The 19,964-nt window shown below is 40.8% G+C and overlaps 3 pseudogenes; 1 reads left to right on the top strand and 2 right to left on the bottom strand.

The window, feature by feature from the left end:
* The window catches only part of LOC120430364 (40S ribosomal protein SA-like), a 142,480-nt pseudogene that overhangs the window by 121,173 nt on the left and 1,343 nt on the right, over positions 1-19,964 (bottom strand).
* On the bottom strand, positions 9,168-10,822 carry LOC120431599 (uncharacterized; annotated as a pseudogene).
* LOC120431596 (uncharacterized) lies at positions 11,087-15,313 on the top strand (annotated as a pseudogene).

Raw genomic sequence — 19,964 nt, forward strand, 5'->3', positions numbered from 1 at the left:
AAAAATTTTGAGCCCGATCCGAGCACTTTTGTTTTTTTCCATGCTGTTTTCGTGGGGAATTGCTGTATATTCCCCTGACAGGTAAAATATTATTCTTTACATACAAATCGACTGTGTGACTACGAATAGGAAGATTTAAGATGATTTTTAGGATTCTATTTTGAGCTACTTGAAGTTTATTGATAAGAAGACCACATGCATTACCCCAAACAGCTGTTACATAGGAAAGTATAGAATGAAATAGAGAATGATAGATGAGAAAAAGAACTTTTTGAGGAAGCTTGTGCTTTATTTTAAAGATGATACCAGTGATTTTATGAAGTTTTAGTATAAGAGCGTTGATATGTGCTGACCAATTAAGACGATTATCTAGAATGATACCTAAATATTTAGTGTCTGAGACTACTTCTAAATCTGGAAATTTACTTGTGGTGAGAGATAAACTATTGGGTATTGAACGTGAAGAATTTTTTATATTTATAATGTTCGTTTTGTTAATATTCAATGTTAATTTATTCAATCTAAAGTATTCGATTACTATTGTTAGATCGTCTCGCAAATTAAGATCATTCATGTTAGTAGACTTGTTATTGTAAAAGAGAGAAGAATCATCTGCAAAGAGCCTCAAGTCCCCTTTAAGAGGAAGTAACGAAAAATCATTTAAGTATATAATAAAAAACAATGGACCAAGCACAGAGCCTTGAGGTACTCCCACGTTTACTAAAGTTAGCAAGCTATGTATTCCATCAATACAAACAAACTGAGCACGATTAGAAAGATAACTAGTAAATAAATCCAAAGCAATACCACGAACGCCAGCATATCTAAGTTTATCTATTAATATTTTTCGATCAACTGTATCAAATGCTTTCGATAAATCTAAAAATAAACCAAGAACGTCATCGCGATTATCTAAGTTAAGTTGAATCTTATTTACGAGGTCAATAACAGCATTCGATGTAGATGATTTTTCCCGAAAACCATATTGTTGGGGACAGAGAAAATTATTACTATTTAGAAAAATGGTTAAGCGATTGAATAGAATTTTTTCAAATATCTTATTGAGGACAGACAAAACAGAGATGGGCCTATAGTTGTTAAATAATGAAGGAGAACCTGCTTTAAAAACTGGGGTTACCCTAGCTATTTTTAATTTATCAGGATAAATGCCTTGAGACATACACAAATTGAAAATATTGGAAAGAATAGGGGAAACTACATGACTTAACTTTTTAAGAAGGAAAGCACTAATTTCTGGAGCAACACGAGAAAAGGGCGGATAAGCATTTTAACAGTTTGAACTATTTTGCTCTTTCTCAAGCTTCAGGTAACTTTTTCTTAAAATTCGATATGGGAAGCAATAGCTGACCTCCCCAGCTACCATTTAACTCTATGGGTTTTGTAAAATAGTTGCCTATTGCCTGGGAAATTACAAAATAGTTGCAGTTGTCCAAATGCTTATGCGCCCTTTTCAAATGTTACTCCAGATTTTATCGAAGCCACTAGCAGTATTGTTACTAAACGAATTAATTAGATTTTCAATTTCAGTTTCATTAGTAGGATTTAGGAAAAAAGTTCTTTGACTTCGTTTCAACGTTTCAAATTTGTTTATATCATCATTCGGGTTAATTACAATTTTCTGAGCCATTTGTTCTCCAATTGAAGTGAAATAATTATTGAATTCGTTCACGATTTCTTGTTTTTCTGATATTTTTACTTGTTGGCCAGAAGGAAGAGTTTGGGTCATTTCAGATGGTGAGTTGAATTTTTTATTACGCCCTAAGACATTATTAATATTATTCCAAATTTCTTTTGTGTTCTTGGCATTTGCAAATTTGTTAATGTAGTACTTTTTGTTCAATGTGTCGTTATAATTTTGAATTCTTTCAGTTAGATTCTGTATTTTTATGTCAATATTATCAGTATTTTTACCTAGTGAAAACAACTTCTTTCTTTTTTTTCTTAGATTTTTCGATGAATTCAGCAAAGTTTTTAAACCATCAGTCATCCAAGGACAGATTTCTGATGGTTTTGACTTTAGTTCGATTTGTGTCGTGCATTCTGTTAAAGTTCTGTTAAGAGTCGAAAGGAAATAATTGTAAAATTCATTAGGATCATCATAATTGCCCATGTAGGTTGGATTAAATCGTAGTTCAAGAAGTTGCTCTAATCTACAATAATTGATGTGTTGTTTAAATTTAGGTGTGTTTGGTAATAAATGAGGAGAAAATGGAACTAAAGTAACAATAAAATTATGATCACTGTCAGGATTATGGATGGTATCATTAATGATTGAAAAATGTTCAGTATAATTAAATGCTACATGATCAATAATTGAGTTACTGGATGGTCTAGTTATGTTTGTGTTAGTTATCGAAAAACCGAATGATGATAAGATATTTAAATAATCGTTTAATTTAGTAGAAGAGGATTTAGTATCTATGTTTATGTCGCCTACGAGTATGCCCGAGCATGGGTAAATAACAAGGGAAATGCGTAATAATACCTTTCTCTGGTATCAATACCAAATTTTGGTATTCCTGGACCCTTTAAAATTTGTCTTAAGGATTATGCAAGAGCAAAATGTGCTATCATACCAATTTAAGGTATTGTTTTGATATTGCAAAATTGCAGAATTTGTCAATAGTCGAACACCACATTTTGGTATTCTTTTGGTATTACAGTGTTTTGACCAATTTTGACAAAATAATTAATTTTGCGCTAAAATGATGTCTCAAAGTGTTTTATCAAATTCCTCTGAAACTATGGGAAAATTTTGACCAATTTTGACAAAATAATTAATTTTGCGCTAAAATGATGTCTCAAAGCGAATGCTTTCATTGAAAAGCGGAAATTTCAAACTTGATTTTAAACATTTTTGATATACCCCCTAAAGAAATGACTTGAAATTGTGGAAAAAATTCTAAGTCAGGATGCCACATTTTGGAATTATTTTGGTATTGAAAAGTTTCATCAAATTTCTCTGAAACTATGGGAATTTTTTTAATAAATTTTGATGAGATAATTAATGTTGTGCTAAAATGACATGAAACCCTAAAATGTTAAAGCTGATTGAAAACGTTGAAATTTCTCTAAGTTGGGATAACCAAATACTTTGAAAAACGAGTTAATCGACAGATTATTGAATTTTGGTGAATTTCAATCCAGTTTCATGATAACAACACTTATTTTTCAATCTTGTTATTTTTTAGAATCTTCAAGAACTTAAAGCAAGACCGTTCTTCAATGACAAATGCATTCGATGTGGTGAAGAATATCACTAAGAACAACATGGAATCATCAGGTGAGTAGATTTGGCTGTTGCATATGGATCATTTCCGTTTTTCACTAACTGCAACTGTTGCACTAAAATGGTATGAAAATACCAAATTTTGGTATTTCTTGTGCAAATACCAGCGACCAAAATGTGCTCTTGGTTGCCCAGTAATAGATGGTTAAATACCATCAAATCATACCAAAATCATGTATCATGTAAAATTAAACCATGGCAATACCAAGTTTTGGTATTCAAGCAATGTTCAAAAATCCAGAAGACCTCAACTTGGTATTGAAATGGTTTTATTTTGAGGTATTATTTTACCCTTGGAATAACATGGTTTGGTATTGTTGTGCCCTTCCACATACAAGACTTTGGTATGATTTCATGGTATTTTACCATCTATTACTGGGCAACCAAGGGCACATTTTGGTCCCTGTTATTTGCCCAAGTAATACCAAAATTTGGTATTCCCGTGTTATTTACCCCTGCTCGGGTGTGTAAGGAGTTACTTGAAGATAATGTACTTTCTAAATGGTTGAAAAAATCAGTTAAAATACTATCATCTGGTGGCCTATAATAAGAAGAAACAAGAAGAGATTTATCGTTATCACTAAAAATTTTAATTTGAATGAAATTTATCGAGTTATTTGCAGACACTATTTCTGAACTATTGATAATTGAAAAGTTGAGTTTTTTAAGCACAAACACAGCTAGACCGCCCCCTCTACCATCTTTACGACAAGAAAAAGTTGATTCGTAACCATCAATATCGTATAGTTGAACTAAATCAACGGAAACCCATGTTTCACTCACAACAAGCACATCTGGTTTACGTGGCAACTTGTGAAGAGCAAATTTAAGCTTATCAAAACGGTTAATATTACTTATACTTCTAGCATTTACTTGAACAAAAAGAAAACCCGCAAAATCGGAAATGTCCCGATCATATCCGTCAACACTAGGAAACAAAAAATTAGATGACTCAAAATCCTGATCAATTAAGTTCTCAAAATCTTCCATAAATTACGAGCAGTTAATTATCCGATTCAATTACCTCACTCAAGTCTGGGTGGCCGTTGTCCTCGCGCGTGCACAGGATGAACTCGATTTCATCGACGTCCTTCGAGTCACCCACACGGAATGGCTTCTTGGACTCCGGATGACTGATCCAGGTGGAACCTCTGTAGAACCACGGACGCTGCAGACCCAATTTCGTCAGATCCCAGGCCTTGTTGTGAAGCTGCAACTTCTCCGGCGTGAGGTGATCCTGCACAAGAATGAACTTGCTTTTGGATCGAACGTTCACGTCGCGCGGGGTCAGTGGCTTCTTGATTGACCGCACACACTTGATGAACCGGTTCTTGTCCTCAACGCGCCAAAACTTGACCAGAACAGCGTCCGTATGCTGATTCTTCTTGAACACCAGGGGGCGCACTTCCTTGACGTCTGGTGCTTCGAAACCAGTAGCCTTACAGACGTTCTGGAACACTTCCCGGTGTTGCTCCGGGCGTTCCAGCTTGAACCCTTTGATCAAGATCTCGTCCTGCAGCTGCGCCTGCTTGAGATCCGCGATCTCCTGCTTGAGGAGACGGTTCTCGGCGGTGACAGCGTCCACGCGATGGGAAAGCTTCAACAGGTTGCCTTGAAGGTCCTTGTTGAGTTTTTCCAACTCGTCGAGCTTACACAGCTTTGCCGAAATCTCCTGCAGCTGCTGGGAGATGGCCTCCTGGTCGATTTGCGGCTTGCTGGTTTTTCCCGCCTTGCTGTTCACCGATCGTCTGCTCGTCATCCTAACCTCAAACTTGCCGCTGAGGACGTCGCAAAAAATGGGGATGTTTTTGTCCTGGTGGAACCGGTGTCGTTCAACCCCCACTTGTCCCGATCCGTAGATGACCTCCGACGGCCGGAAATATGAAAATAAAGGAGATAAAACGCGAAAAACGTTAATAAATTAACGATGCTTGAGGAGCAAAACAAAAGCTGACCTTTCCGTTGCAGTGTTGCCAGAAGTCACCACCTGTTGCTTAACCAGGAAGAAAAAACTTCAGCGGATTCAGAACAAAATTCTGAAAATGATTCTGAAACTTCCTCCCTGGTTCAGCACCAGTGAACTTCATCAATTAGCCGAAGTTGACACTTTAGACGTTATGTCCAATAAGATAATTAATGAATTTCGACAAAAATCATTGCAGTCTTCAGCTGCATTGATCCGCTCTTTATATAGTTTATAAGTTAGTTTTAAGGTATCCCTTTTCCCTTTTGTACATGTAGGACCTTGAAATCACTGAATAGCGAAAGCTACAATATTTCATGAATAAATAAAAGTTGCTAGTATTTAAAATTGAGGTGAAAAGTCATCGATTGTGATTGGACACTCAATAATATTTTAACTGAATGAATGTACATGAAAGAGAAAATCTGAATAAATATAAATTAAAAAAAAAAAACGGAACGCTCATCACTAAATCGCACATGCTGCTTGGATACGCTGACGACATCGACATCATTGGTATCGATTGTCGTTCAGTGGAGGAGGCGTTCGTACCTTTCAAATGGGAAGCTGCGAAGATCGGACTGACCATCAACACTGCCAAGACCGAGTATCTGGTTGCTGGCAGAGCGCGTGGCAGTGCAGGTGAAGGTGTTTCGGAGGTGGAAATAGATGGAGAAAGATATGAGGTGGTGGATGAATTTGTATATCTTGGTACACTCGTGACGTGCGACAACGATGTGAGCTGCGAAGTGAAACGGCGGATTAGTGCTGCAAACAGGGTTTTTTACGGTCTTCGTAGCCAGCTAAGGTCCCGCAGCCTAAAGACGCCTACGAGAATCACGCTGTACAAGACCTTGACACTCCATGTAGCTCTTTACGGTCACGAGTCGTGGACGCTAAAAAATGCTGACCAGAGAGCACTTGGGGTCTTCGAGCGGAGAATCCTGCGTTCTATCTTCGACGGCAAGCAAGTAGGAGACCGGTGGCGCAGGCGCAAGATCTTCGAGCTGTACCAAGACTACAAACATGCTGATATCGTAAAAGTCATCAAGCACGACAGGCTGAAGTGGGCTGGACATGTAGCCAGAATGTCGGACGAGCGGGCGGCTAAAACGATATTCAGCAGCGAACCTGGACGGGGGCGTCGGCTTCGTGGAAGGCCTCGTACGCGTTGGCTGTGTGCAGTCGACGAAGATGCAAGAGCGGCCAACATTGTGGGCGACTGGAGACGAGCGACCCAAGATCGAGCATCCTGGAAATCTTCGATTAGTTCAGCGTTGGGTTGATAGACCTGTTGCTGATAAAGTAAAGTAAGTAACCAACAAAAATGGCAATTCCAACTATTTTTTTAGTTAATTTTAGTTACTGGTGGTCAGCAATATCGGGTTAACAAAATCAACAATCGATTGTTGAAAAAAAGCTGTGTAAAAAATTAACCCATACTTTTAATTAACCAACCAAGATTTTCTTAGATTTGCCCCTCCGTGAAGGAAAAAAAACACACTTCAACTGAGACTAGAGTCTGCATAGAGTCAGAGGAGACTTGGTTACTGCGTGGGGCGCCTTGGTACCACACAGGCTCCGCTAAAACTTTGAAAGCCCCCCCCCCCCAACATTCATCTTTCGGCACGGGTCGCATGACACCTTAGATTGGGGTCCATGCAGGAGCGCGTGAAACTCTCGTTTGCACTAGGACGGCAGACTATTTGTGTGTGCCATCCGTGTAGCACTCAGTTTGGTTCTCAGTGGATTTTTGATTTTACGATATGGAGGCAGAGAACAGCCTCCATATCAACGTTCCTCTTTCACCCGGGCTTACGACCGGCAGTTCAGGTTCTCAATGGTTTCTCTTCCATTTAGTTACAACCACTTATGGTTGTAGCTGAAGTTCAGTTTGTCATCAAGATCCGTCATTAAAGGCAAAGTTAACATTTGTATCTCACTTGACTCAAACTTTGTGTTTTAAATGTTTGCTGAAGTGAATCTTATTGGAAATTTAATGTACTTTCCAAATTTATATAAATAGTGGTACCCGAGCCGTACCTTGGGTCCACGACGCCCTTGGCGAAGCATCAATTTGGCGCCCCTCCCAAATTTACAAGCATTTAGATAAATTGATATTAATTTTCAATGATTGCTTCTAAATAAGTTTTGATTTTATAATTGTAATTGGAGACCTTTATATGGTTAGATTCAGAAACATAGTTATTTTATGTTTTAATTTTCAAATAATATGAGACAGGTTGAATTGAATATTAAGTATTGGAGTTAAGTTGGCTGAATATTTTCTCAGATTTCATAAAATCGATAATGATAGCAAGTCTTTGTTTTTTTTTAAATTTATTTTTCAGATTAATGCACAGAATAAAATGCTCAATCATGATAAATTTTGCTATAACTTGTTAGCTAATTTTATATTTTAAGCCTGCATAATTTGATATCAGACATTAATTACCGATTCTTAGCGAAGCTACACCAAAATGACACATTTTTCAATTTTCAATGTGACTTTTGATATGAAAGATTTTATTTGTTTTATGATTCAATAATTGCAATGTGCTTTAAATGCGTTTTCTTATCTCAAAAGCCAAAAAAATGACCAAATATGGTCTGTTCGAGCCTGACAAGGTCAGCTCGAAGAAAATTTTGGTTTGGTTTTGGCAGCACTGTGCCTGCTGCGACGAGAACGGAAAAGAAGGTGGCAACCCAGCCTGCGTCGTTGCCAACAACAACAAGAAGCGCGCGCAACGACTTGCGCGAGTTAGCACGATGACGCCCGAAAGAGAGAAAGAAGCGCACAAACGATGTGCGCGGTAACAGCGCGCCGTTGATGACGACGGTGCTAGAAAGAGAGCGACAACCCGAACGACGACGAAGAGAGGAGAGTTTTTTGGCGCGCAACGGACGAGTTAACGCGATCGTTCGGAGAAGCAGCAAGTTCATCGCAAGCAGCCGAACCGGTCGGACGTAAAGTGACCTCGTCGCGATCGTCGGAAGAGACGCTAGTTTTACCACTAAAATTAAGTTAAGTAGCCGTAAATAGATTAGTGAAGAGAAAAATCTAGTGTTTTGTTTGCTTGTGATAATTCCGACCCTCCCAAGCTGGTTTCCCAAGTCCGCCGGAGGTTTGTAGTAAAAATACAGTCCGCTTCGAACAAGGTCCAAACGACCCGGATAAATTGAACCAGAAGTGCCGGGGTTCGCGGGATCTGTGAAGGACAAACGGCAGAGGGTCGTTTCTATCGCGGCAAGTGGGCACAAGGCCCAAAGAAAGGAAAAAGCCGCTGCGAAGAAAGTGATAAAAGACGCCATCTTGGCAAAACAGCTCAGTGAAAAAAGGCGACGCCATTTTGGAATTGGCCAGAATGCGTCCGAAGAGCAACTGAAAAAAGTGCTAAGCGACGCCATCTTGGATGCGTCCAGAACCTTCTGAAGCCGGAAAAGGTTCCGGAAAGAAGGTTCAAGTGAAGTGTAGTTCCGGTCAAGAGGACACAAAGTTCCCCCAAGTACCGTGATTTCAGAATTGGCTGATTGCCGTACTTGGTTCGGATACTGGGTCCGATTGTTGGTGTCCCTCTTGTGCCGGAAAGTGCCCTAAGGCGCCTGCAACTACCTCGGGAGTGGCGCCGAGCAAGGACGCGTCGACTCCAGAGAAGAAGAAGCGGAGGTTGCAGGGAGAGTCGGAAGAAGCTATCGGGAAGTGGTCCTGGAAGTGAACTCCAAAGAAGAGGAGCAGAAACCTTCCGCGAAGAAGCTCAAAAAGTAAGAGAAGACGCTTTCGGGAACTGGTCCCGACAGTGAACGGTTCCAGCAGCCGTTCCGAGCTCAGTGCCCTGCCACTGTAGCATCGGTGGCCAAAGCGCTTTGCCCGAAGAAGCCACCGGAGAGGCTGGTGAAATCGGAGGAGGCGGCCACATCGTAGAAGACCGGCGGCAAGTCCGGTAACAACGTGCACTGCGTGATCCGTAGCGCAGCAGCAAGTGCAAAGGAAATGGAACGGTTCAGCGACGTCGTCCACTAGCGTGAGCTGGCCACGGGGTTGGGCACATGGTTGATCCGTAGCGCATTGGATTTACTTCCGTAAATATTGCGTAAATATCGTAAATACAAGCGTAAATATTATTTATCTGCACGATATTCGGAATTGAATTTTGTTCAGTGTGGATAGTGACAGTTCGAACTGTCACTTGTTTGTTTCCTTCAACGCTGGGGCAAAATAACGACCAGAAAGCACAAAACGTGGGAGGGCGACGGAACGTTGACCATCGTGGGCGGGAAGAGCGTCACGTTGGGCGACGAGGACGGCAAGGTGATTGGGAGCTCCGGGTTGGGGAAGGGGGAGGAGCTGGAGGAGGGTTCGCGGTTGAGCAAGGAGATTGAACTGGTGGAGCGGATTGATGGGGAGGTGGCCAAGGAGAATGATGTGCCGGTGAAGAGGGTTCGATTCGAGGCGAGAGGAGGGTTTAGGCCGCCGGCGGAGTCGATGTGCGCCGGGAGTCCGATTGTGGTGTCGACACGGGTGTCGAGCTGGTTGGGACTGTGGGGAAAAAGCGATTGCGGAGGACTTTGTTCCGTTGATGATGAGGGAGCCTTCGCTCGATCAGTGGAAGTATAACAAAGGGTTGCGTTCCGTACTGCGTGGCTAAGCATTTGCGGCCGCACCAGCGGGAAGGGTTTTGGGAATGAAACGCGAAGACTCGGTTGGGAGCGATTTTGGCCGACGAGATGGGACTGGGGAAGACGTTGCAGACGTTGGCGTTGATCTACACCTTGAAGAATTAGGGACCTTACGGGCAGCCGGTTGTTAAGCGGGTTCTGATCGTGACTCCGAGCAGTTCGGTGGACAACTGGGATCGAGAGATAACAAAGTGGTTGAAGCAGGAACGGATCTTTACGTTCATCGTGGGGCCGAATAGCAAGTTGAAAAAGTACGTGCACCTGTTCGCAACCCAACGAGTTGTCGCATGGGGGGAGAAGGGAGAGGAGGGGCGGTCAATATCGTTTTTTTTTCATCATATCTAACAATACAAAAAAAATGATTTCACAAACAAAAAGAAATTAAACCACCGGCGACTTTTCCATGGTCAGTGCGGACGCTTCCCAGACGAGCTTGGCACCGTCTCCGATGAACATCTGCACCAGCTACTGGCCGGCCAGCTTCAGGTAGGTCGACTTCGGTGGATGAATTCTCAGGTTCTTGAACTTGTCCTTGTGCGTCGTCGGCAGCACGACGGCCTCAATCAATTTCTGGATTTGCCTGTCCGACCCGCCAATGTCCGAATACTGCTCGGTCGGCCGGAAGTGTCTCCAGGATGAGGTACGAGTCCTTGTTTACGCCCACCAAATCGCCCGGCTTGAGTTTCTCTGGATCAACCAGGCCAAACACGGGCAAAAAGTACGTCTGCCGTGTCAAAGTCTTGATTACGATGCGCTTGCCCTTCCGCTTGGAGTCCAGCACCACCACCACCCCGTCGTTCTCCGTCTCCTGAGGGTCCACGTCCAGCAGCTCGATCGACTTGTCCTCCTGGGTTACCACCATCTCGATTGCTGGTGACTTACTGAGTCCAAACACGCACTAAATTCAACACAAAACAATGGAAAATCCGGATTTACTACGACGAAGCTGCTGGCCCATGAAATTGCCGGATGAGCGCCAGCGAATCGCTCGGCCGGAAAATGTAATAGAGACAGATTGATTTTGTTGTTGTTTGTAAACAGTGCGCGCGTTTGCGATGACAGCTGTGAACACTGAAATAAAATTCATAGAGGAATGGTGTATGCACGTAAATATGGATGCACATACGGATTAACTTATGAAATAAATGCAATATATTTGGAGTGACCACCTCGTGGAGCTGGCTCAAGGTAAGCTCGTTACCATTCTTGACAGCTTGAAAGATGCCACAACGCTCACATGGGCAGCGTTGAAGACGTGCCAGAAGGAGGTAGAAGCCGCGTACGATGCGTACAATACGGCGTACGGGCAGATCCTTGGCATGGTTCCGTCAAAATCACGGGACGAGCAAGATGCCCTCTACGACGCCTTCGACAACCTGCACACAGAGGTCCTGACGGTCATCGAAGAGAAGCTGCTAGAAGTGAGCCAGCCCACACGACGAAGAAACGCGTACACGCCTGGTGTACCACAATGGGTGGACGAGAGAACGAACCCAACAACCGCTAAGATCGTCAGATGCGCCAACGAGGCGGCCATAGACGAACCCCAGAAGCGTTCCGGGAAGCTGCTGGCAGAGCAGCTGGACACGGAAGATCGGGTACGACCGGAGTTTATCATCCCGCATGGTGAACGGTCCGAGAACAACCACAAGATCGAGAAGCCCAAGACATTCATCGACACATGCAAGATCGCTGACGAGAAGGACTCGTCACATCCCACCAAGAAGCCACCCGGACAGAACGCTACGGATGATCCGGGTCAGCAGAAGATGGTCTCGACCGCCGGAAGTGAGCCGGCACAGAAGTGCGACGTGTGCGGACTAGGCCAGCACAAGAGCTGGAAGTGTCCGCAGTTCCTGGAGATGGCAGTCCCCCAGCGGCTGATCAAGGTTAAGGAGAAGCAGCTCTGCTTCAACTGCCTCCGGGCGGGACATACCTCAGCGCAGTGTGTGTCCACCGGAGCGTACGCGACGTGCAAGAAGCGGCACCACACCCTGCTGCACGCCGAGTGCCGGAGAAACCCCAAGCAACCGACAACACAAACGAAGGTGGAGCAACCTGGTGCTCCACAACAAGCCAAAGTGAGTCGAGGGACGCCAGAGGCCAGCTGCTCTGGACATCTAGCGCCCGACGCGCTGCCACCCGTCACGGACTCTCGGAATAAACCCTGCAGCCCATACCCCTGCCGTGGTTTATTAATAACTACACAACATGAACTGGACAGACACAACGCGAACAAGTTGGCTGGCGTCGAGCCTGCTGGAGTTCAACTCGCCGTCAGAGTCAACTTGGTGGCTCTGCGCGAGACGAGCTTCAGCCGGGTCTTGGACGGCACGATTGGAAGTGGCGCAGCACACGAAGAAGCGGTCCTGATTCAAGGCACGGAGTTTGAGGATCGACCCAACTTGGAGCAGCACACCGAAGCCTGCGCACGAGAAGTTGGAATCTACAAGGAAGCAAGTGAGGTGAGTGATCCAGCGAATTTGAAGCAAGTTTACCTGCCGTTCCACGTGATACTGCGAACATTGGGAGACGACGCTGGCTTTTCAAGCCAAGCGATTCCTGACCAAGGACACAAGGTTCAAGGTCCCACGACGCAGCGCTCTGCTGCACTCAGCGTACTTGAGAAGACTACAAACGCATGTGGAGGAGTAACGGTGCGTACAAGGGCGGCCTCGGCGCCGCACAAGACTGCTGCAGTTGACACACAGCTGAGCGATGAGCGTTCGAAATATCCAGCAGCTGCAGCACCGGCATGGAAGAAGCAAAGGAGTGACACTGAAGGATTCGTTCCACACAAGCGGTCGGTAGACACCGATCTACTAAAGCGAGCATCAGCTGGAGGCACTGGAGATGGTCCAAGTGGAAGCAGAACAAAATGCCGGTTTCCTACAATCGGCAAGCACATCCCACGAGTCGGCCAGGCCTTTTGGCAGCCCCTGCGACTGTTAACTGCGCTGACCGGCGCATCCTGTAAGAACGCAACGAAGATTAGCCCGGTTCTGTACAACAGGGTGAAAAGGATTCGCATCGACTTGCGGATCCCAAGAGCACCCGGCGAAGAATTGAAAGAACACACACCTGGTCAAAGTACGGCCACACCTGGTAGGCGAAAGAGTGACCTCTGGATCGCCTGGATATCAACGGCAGTTCTTCGCGGGTGGAGGATGTTCGAGCCTGACAAGGTCAGCTCGAAGAAAATTTTGGTTTGGTTTTGGCAGCACTGTGCCTGCTGCGACGTCCCGTCCGTGTGGATCAATCGGACCGCGCACTGGACTCACAATCCAGAGGTCGCCGGTTCGAATCCCGCGGCGGGCGCTCTAAAATTCTTTGTGTAAATATGGGTATTCGGCGCCGTCGCTCCGTGCCATACTTTCATACACTTAGGAGCCCAGGGCAGCGAAGTCCTTGTAGATAAAAGGAAGACACTAGTGGTTGGTACTAGCAATGGTGGCCGACAGCTATAAAGTCAACTTCGTTTTCGTGCCTGCTGCGACGAGAACGGAAAAGAAGGTGGCAACCCAGCCTGCGTCGTTGCCAACAACAACAAGAAGCGCGCGCAACGACTTGCGCGAGTTAGCACGACGACGCCCGAAAGGGAGAAAGAAGCGCACAAACGATGTGCGCGGCAACAGCGCGCCGTTGATGACGACGGTGCTAGAAAGAGAGCGACAACCCGAACGACGACGAAGAGAGGAGAGTTTTTTGGCGCGCAACGGACGAGTTAACGCGATCGTTCGGAGAAGCAGCAAGTTCATCGCAAGCAGCCGAACCGGTCGGACGTAAAGTGACCTCGTCGCGATCGTCGGAAGAGACGCTAGTTTTACCACTAAAATTAAGTTAAGTAGCCGTAAATATATTAGTGAAGAGAAAAATCTAGTGTTTTGTTGGCTTGTGATAATTCCGACCCTCCCAAGCTAATTCCCCAAGTCCGCCGGGTTTGAAGTAAAAATACAGTCCGCTTCGAACATGGTCTACAAGTCATTGAATAGGAGAGGAGTTTGTTCATAAATCTGCTCATTTCGTTGTCCCGTCACGCACAGAAATGGCTGGCAAAAACTCAAATTTCAACCAATTCGTTCAGTTCAAAGAGCAAAAGATTCTTTTTTCAATTTGTGATAATGTGTAGAAGAGCAAAAGTTTCTAAAAATCAAACTGGCAAAACTGTACCGATTGTTGTAGCGTGCCTTGTTAAAGACCAGTTTTACGATGTTGTCCCGTCACGATACATGTTCATTTCAGGGGAAGCACAGGTACTATATGGTTCATTGTACATGATATTTCTTTGTAGGAAAATCAATTATCTTTCCAAATATGTAATAACATTGGAGGTTTCTTGTTTTATTTTGCCACTACAGCCAAAACGCTGAAAAATATTTTTTTGGAAAGGAGCTTAAGAATCGGTCTAATGTGATTATATAATCAAAGAACTTTCCCGGATTCGTAAAATAATTAGTTGATTTGGCTTCGGATTTCACTTCGTTAATTACAACGAAAAAAGAAAAAAAATCCTTGAAACAAAAAATAATTCATTTCCCGTGTGCTCTCTTGTTCTATCAAGATAGGAATCCCAGCAAGCTTACTTCAAAAGAGCACACCGGTATCGAAGTATAAATTTTCAACATGCAGCGGCAGAACAAATTTTCGTCAAAATCAATTTAGGCCTTTGCAAATATTTTTTGAAGTTTATGTCCCTCGAATCTGACCACAAAAATAAACAAGTTAAAAAAATGAATTTACAGGCCACGGTTTCAACATTTGAATGAAAAAAGTGTTTTTAAATGCATTATGCACCTGTCCAGTTGTTTTGCAATCATAAGTTTCCAAAATTTCTAAGTATTGACGGCATTTTTTTGTAAGGAAAAAAAAATAAAAGAAATAAAGATAAGAAATTTTTATTCATTTTGAGTGATATATTTAATTATTTTATTTTTTAAATTATGATTTGCATTGATTATTATTTTCATCAGTATTTATTTGTTTATTTTTAATTCGTAAAATTTAATGTAATTTTCTAGAAAAAATTTTTTTTTGCGCATAACTATATAAATGTTTTTAAACCTTAATGAAATTTTGTTTTTTGTTTTTAACTGATTTTTTTTTGAATTGTTTTTCATTACCAAAGCTTTTTAGACGATTTAAAAAGTAAACACGGTTAAGCTAAACTGAAAAAGTGATGTGCTCTGAAAAACTTTTTTTTTTTTGAACAAATAAACAAACCATCCACATTTACGACCCCCGGGTCTTTTGTGGTCTCTATTGCAAGTTTCTGCTCGAACCTAGGAGTCCGAAGGCTTTGAATGGGGAGAGCACCCAAGCCTCTTTCTACTCCAATGAACCTTAAACCCCAGTGTTTGAACTGACAACCTTTGGATTGCGAGTCCAACCGCCGCCAGCGATTCCACCGGAGTAGGCTTGGTTTGGTGTGTTGTTTGTACTTATGGCATGGAGACGACTCCTACACCCAGACGTGCATCGGCACTCAATAGCACTTGACAGTTTTTCTAAGGCCATGGTTTGGCAAAGGCACCAAATCGATTTGTTTTATACAATAAGTATGTTTTTTTCATTGCACTATAAGTTACTGAACGACCGAAACCTTTATCTTCACTTATTCGCCAGTTTTAGCGATGAAGTGCTATTTGAGTGCTAAATAGCACATTTAGCACTTGAAATATTTGTGTTATTCAAATCACTATTTATTTGTTGGTAATGCACATTGTATAGTGAAAAACGATAATTATAGACATCGAACTAAAGTTTGATGAGTTGCACAGTGAGCAAAGATTCACTCTGCCGGTTTGCTTAGGCCATCATCTCAAAATGTGGTGAAGTGCTATTGAGTGCCGATGCACGTCTGCCTACACCTGGCCGGCCTAATAACCAAGGCCGGGACCGACATTTTACTTCCTCATCCGATGGAAGATTGGAGCAGATGGGAATCGAACCCAGAATCATCCGCTTACAAAGCGGACAACAAATGTTGGTCTCACTGTAGAAAATTTATAGCAGTTTTCCAATTTCAAAACTCTAGTATTTTTTAAAAAGAGTATGCAAATTCTAATCAACTTCGTGCATAAAAGAGGAAATTGAGCTGAAAATATTTCAAAGGCTAACTCGAGAGTGTAAAAATTTCAAAAGAAAGGTATATATTTTAATGTTAAAATAAATCCTATTTCAAAGAAGCTAAAAATATGACCATACTTTTCCACAATTTGGCTGATTGTGATTTACAGCCAAATTAACGTGAAAATAACATATAGTTGGACATTTTTTTAGTCTGAAAGGTATGACTTAAACTTCATTGTGTGTACAACGGTCCAAACATTAACGAGTATTTATTTTGAGAAGTTCTTCTAGAACTCCTTTAACTTTCTGCCACTTGAGCATTAAGTATGAACTTTTAAAACACTTCAGTATAAATATTCATACAATTGACGCCCCTAATTTTTTTTTATATTTTAAACCAAATTATCTAGTTATTTGTAATTCTATTTTATAATTCGGCGCCCTTTCTGTTTCAAATATCTAATGAGGATGTTATAGCTGACATAAAAATTTTGTACAATCATCGATTTTGGCGCCCTTGGCGGTCGCCAACCGCGCCAACCCCATGGTACGGCGCTTGGTACCTATTCCTACAGATTTTAAAGTTATTAGCAAAAAACTGATAACATATGCGTACAAACGTTGTCCCGTCACGAAAGAATCGGTCAACTGCAAATGCTGCACTAAAAAAATGGTATGAAAATACCAAATTTTGGTATTGCTTGTGAGCAATTCTCTACAAAACCGGCCGATTTCGACCATTTTTATTTTTTGTATTTTTTTATTTGGCTCAAACTTTGTGGGGGCCTTCCCTATTACCAAAGAAGCCATTTTGCATCATTAGTTTGTCCATATAAATTTCCATACAAATTTGGCAGCTGTTCATACAAAAATGGTACGTAAATATTCGAAAATCTGTAACTTTTGAAGGAATTTTTTGATCAATTTGGTGTCTTCGGCAAAGTTGTAGGTATTGTTAAGGACTATTTAGAAAAAAATAGGTACACGGAAAAAAAAATTTCCCGATTTTTTTATTAACTTTTTTTTTACGAAAACTCAAATTCCCAAAATACGTATTTATTTATTTTCGAGATTTTTTGATATGTTTTAGGGGACAAAAATCCGCAACTTTTGAGCTATAGAGAAACATGGTCAAAAAATCTGCCGCCGAGTTATGATTTTTTGAAAAACTGGTGATTTATTGGAAAAACATCGAAATTTCATACATAAAATTTTTTTTGACTCTCATTTTTTATGTAAAATTGAATTTGCAATCGAAAATTACTTTACAGATTTTTTGATAAAGGCCCCGTTTTCAAGATATAGCCACCGAAAGTTGGATTTTAGCGAAATATTTGCTGTATATCGATTTTTAAAAATAGTGACAATGAGTGACCATTTCAAAAAATATATTTTTGAAAAGTTCAGAAAATTTGCTATAAAATTTTCTAAGAGACACCGTAGATTGACGCTCTGGTTGTTGAGATACAGCGGCTTAAAGAAAAAAGAAACACGAAAATTGAAGTATTCTAAGTCTCCACCCAAACAGTCCAAGATTATTCAAATGACGATTATCTCACAATTACATGGTTCAATTTCAATGTTAATACATGAAACATGCGTGAAATTTTTCCGATCTTGACGATAAAAATTATTTTGAAAAAAATTTAAATCAAGACTAACATATTAAAAGGGCCAAACATTGAATATTATGCCCATTTGAAATGGTAAGTCTAATTAAAAATTTTAAAAATATTTTTTCGAAGAGATCGAAATTTCACGAATTTTACATGTATTAACATTGAAAATTGAACCATTAAATGCTGAGATATCGTCATTAGAATATCGTGGCTGTTTGTGAGAGATGAGCGTAGAATTTAGAAACACTTCAATATTCATAAGTTTCGTTCTTTTTCCTACTAAGCGCTCTTCTCTCAACAACCAAGGTCCAATCATCGACTGTCTCTTTACATGAGAACAATTTATAGCAACACAATTTTCTGAACTTTTCTAAAAATAATATTTTAGCTCTAATGTCACTCATGGCACTATTTGTTAAAAATCGAAAAACTGCAATATATTTCGCTGAAAATCAAACTTTTCGGTACGGGCTAGATCCTTGAAAACGGCCCTTTTTCAAAAACATATCTGTAAAGTAATTTTCATTGCAAATCTCAATTTTGCATAAAAAATGTGGTCAAAAAAAATTTTATGTATAAATTTCGATTTTCAAAAATCACCATTTTTCAAAAAAAATCATAACTCGGCGGCAGATTTTTTGAACCATTTTTCACTAAAACCCCGAAGCAGGGTAAATAAACACGGGAATACAATATTTTGGTATTACTTGGCAAATATCAGGACCCAAAATGTGCCCTTATCGGTTGCCCATAATAGATGGTAAAATACCATGAAGTCATACCAAAGTCCTTGTATGTGAAGGGCACAAACAATACCAAACCATGTTATTCCAAGGGTAAAATAATACCTCAAAATAAAACCTTTCAATACCAGTTGAGGTCCTTCTGGATTTTGAACATTGCTTGAATACCAAAACTGGTATGCCATGGTTTAATTTTACATGAAACATGAATTTGGTATGCTTTGATGGTATTTAACCATCATTACGGCAACCAAGAGCACATTTGGTCGCTGTATTTGCACAAGAAATATCCAAAATTGGTATTTTCATACCATTTTAGTGGCAACAGTTGCAGTTAGTGAAAAACGGAATGATCCATATGCAACAGCCAAATCTACTCACCTGATGATTCCATGTTTGTTCTTAGTTGATATTCTCACCACATCGAATGCATTTGTCATTGAAGAACGGTTCTTGCTTTAAGTCTTGAAGATTCTAAAAATAACAAGATTTGAAAAATAAGTGTTTTATCATGAAACTGGATTGAAATTCACAAAATTCAATAATCTGTCGAGTTAACTCGTTTTCAAAGTATTTGGTTATCCAAACTTAGAGACTTCAACGATTTTCCGTCACTTTAATAATTTAGGGTTTCATGTCATTTTAGCACACATTATTATCTCATCAAATTTATTAAAAAAATTCCATAGTTTCAAGAAATTTGATGAAAAACTTTTCAATACCAAAATAATTCAAAATGTGGCATCCTGACTTAGAATTTTTTCCACAATTTCAAGTCATTTCTTTAGGGGTATATCAAAAATGTTTAAATCAAGTTGCGAAATTTCCGCTTTTCAATGAAAGCCTTCGCTTGAGACATCATTTAGCGCAAAATTAATTATTTTGCAAAATTGTCAAAATTTTCCCATAGTTTCAAGGAATTTGATAAAACACTTGAGACATCATTGTAGCGCAAAATTAATTTATTTTGTCAAAATTGTCAAACAATGTATACCAAAAGAATACCAAAATGTGGTGTTCGACAAGTGACAATTTCTGCAATTTTGCAATATCAAAACAATACCTTAAATTGGTATGATAGCACATTTTGCTCTTGCATAATCCTTAAGACAAATTTTAAAGGGTCCAGGAATACCAAAATTTGGTATTGATACCAGAGAAAGGTATTATTACGCATTTCCCTTGTTATTTACCCATGCTCGGGTATAGCTCAAAAGTTGCGGATTTTTGTCCCCTAAAACATATCAAAAAATCTCGAAAATCAAAAAATACGTATTTTGGGAATTTGAGTTTTCGTGAAAAAAAAGTTAATAAAAAAATCGGCAAATTTTTTTTTCCGTGTACCATTTTTTTTCTAAATAGTCCTTAACAATACCTACAACTTTGCCGAAGACACCAAATTGATCAAAAAATTCCTTCAAAAGTTACAGATTTTCGAATATTTACGTACCATTTTTGTATGAACAGCTGCCAAATTTGTATGGAAATTTATATGGACAAACTAATGATGCAAAATGGCTTCTTTGGTCATAGGGAAGGCCCCCACAAAGTTTGAGCCAAATCAAAAAATACAAATAAAATCC

The sequence above is a fragment of the Culex pipiens genome, chromosome 1 (genome assembly GCF_016801865.2).
Source record: "Culex pipiens pallens isolate TS chromosome 1, TS_CPP_V2, whole genome shotgun sequence".
Taxonomy (NCBI): domain Eukaryota; kingdom Metazoa; phylum Arthropoda; class Insecta; order Diptera; family Culicidae; genus Culex; species Culex pipiens.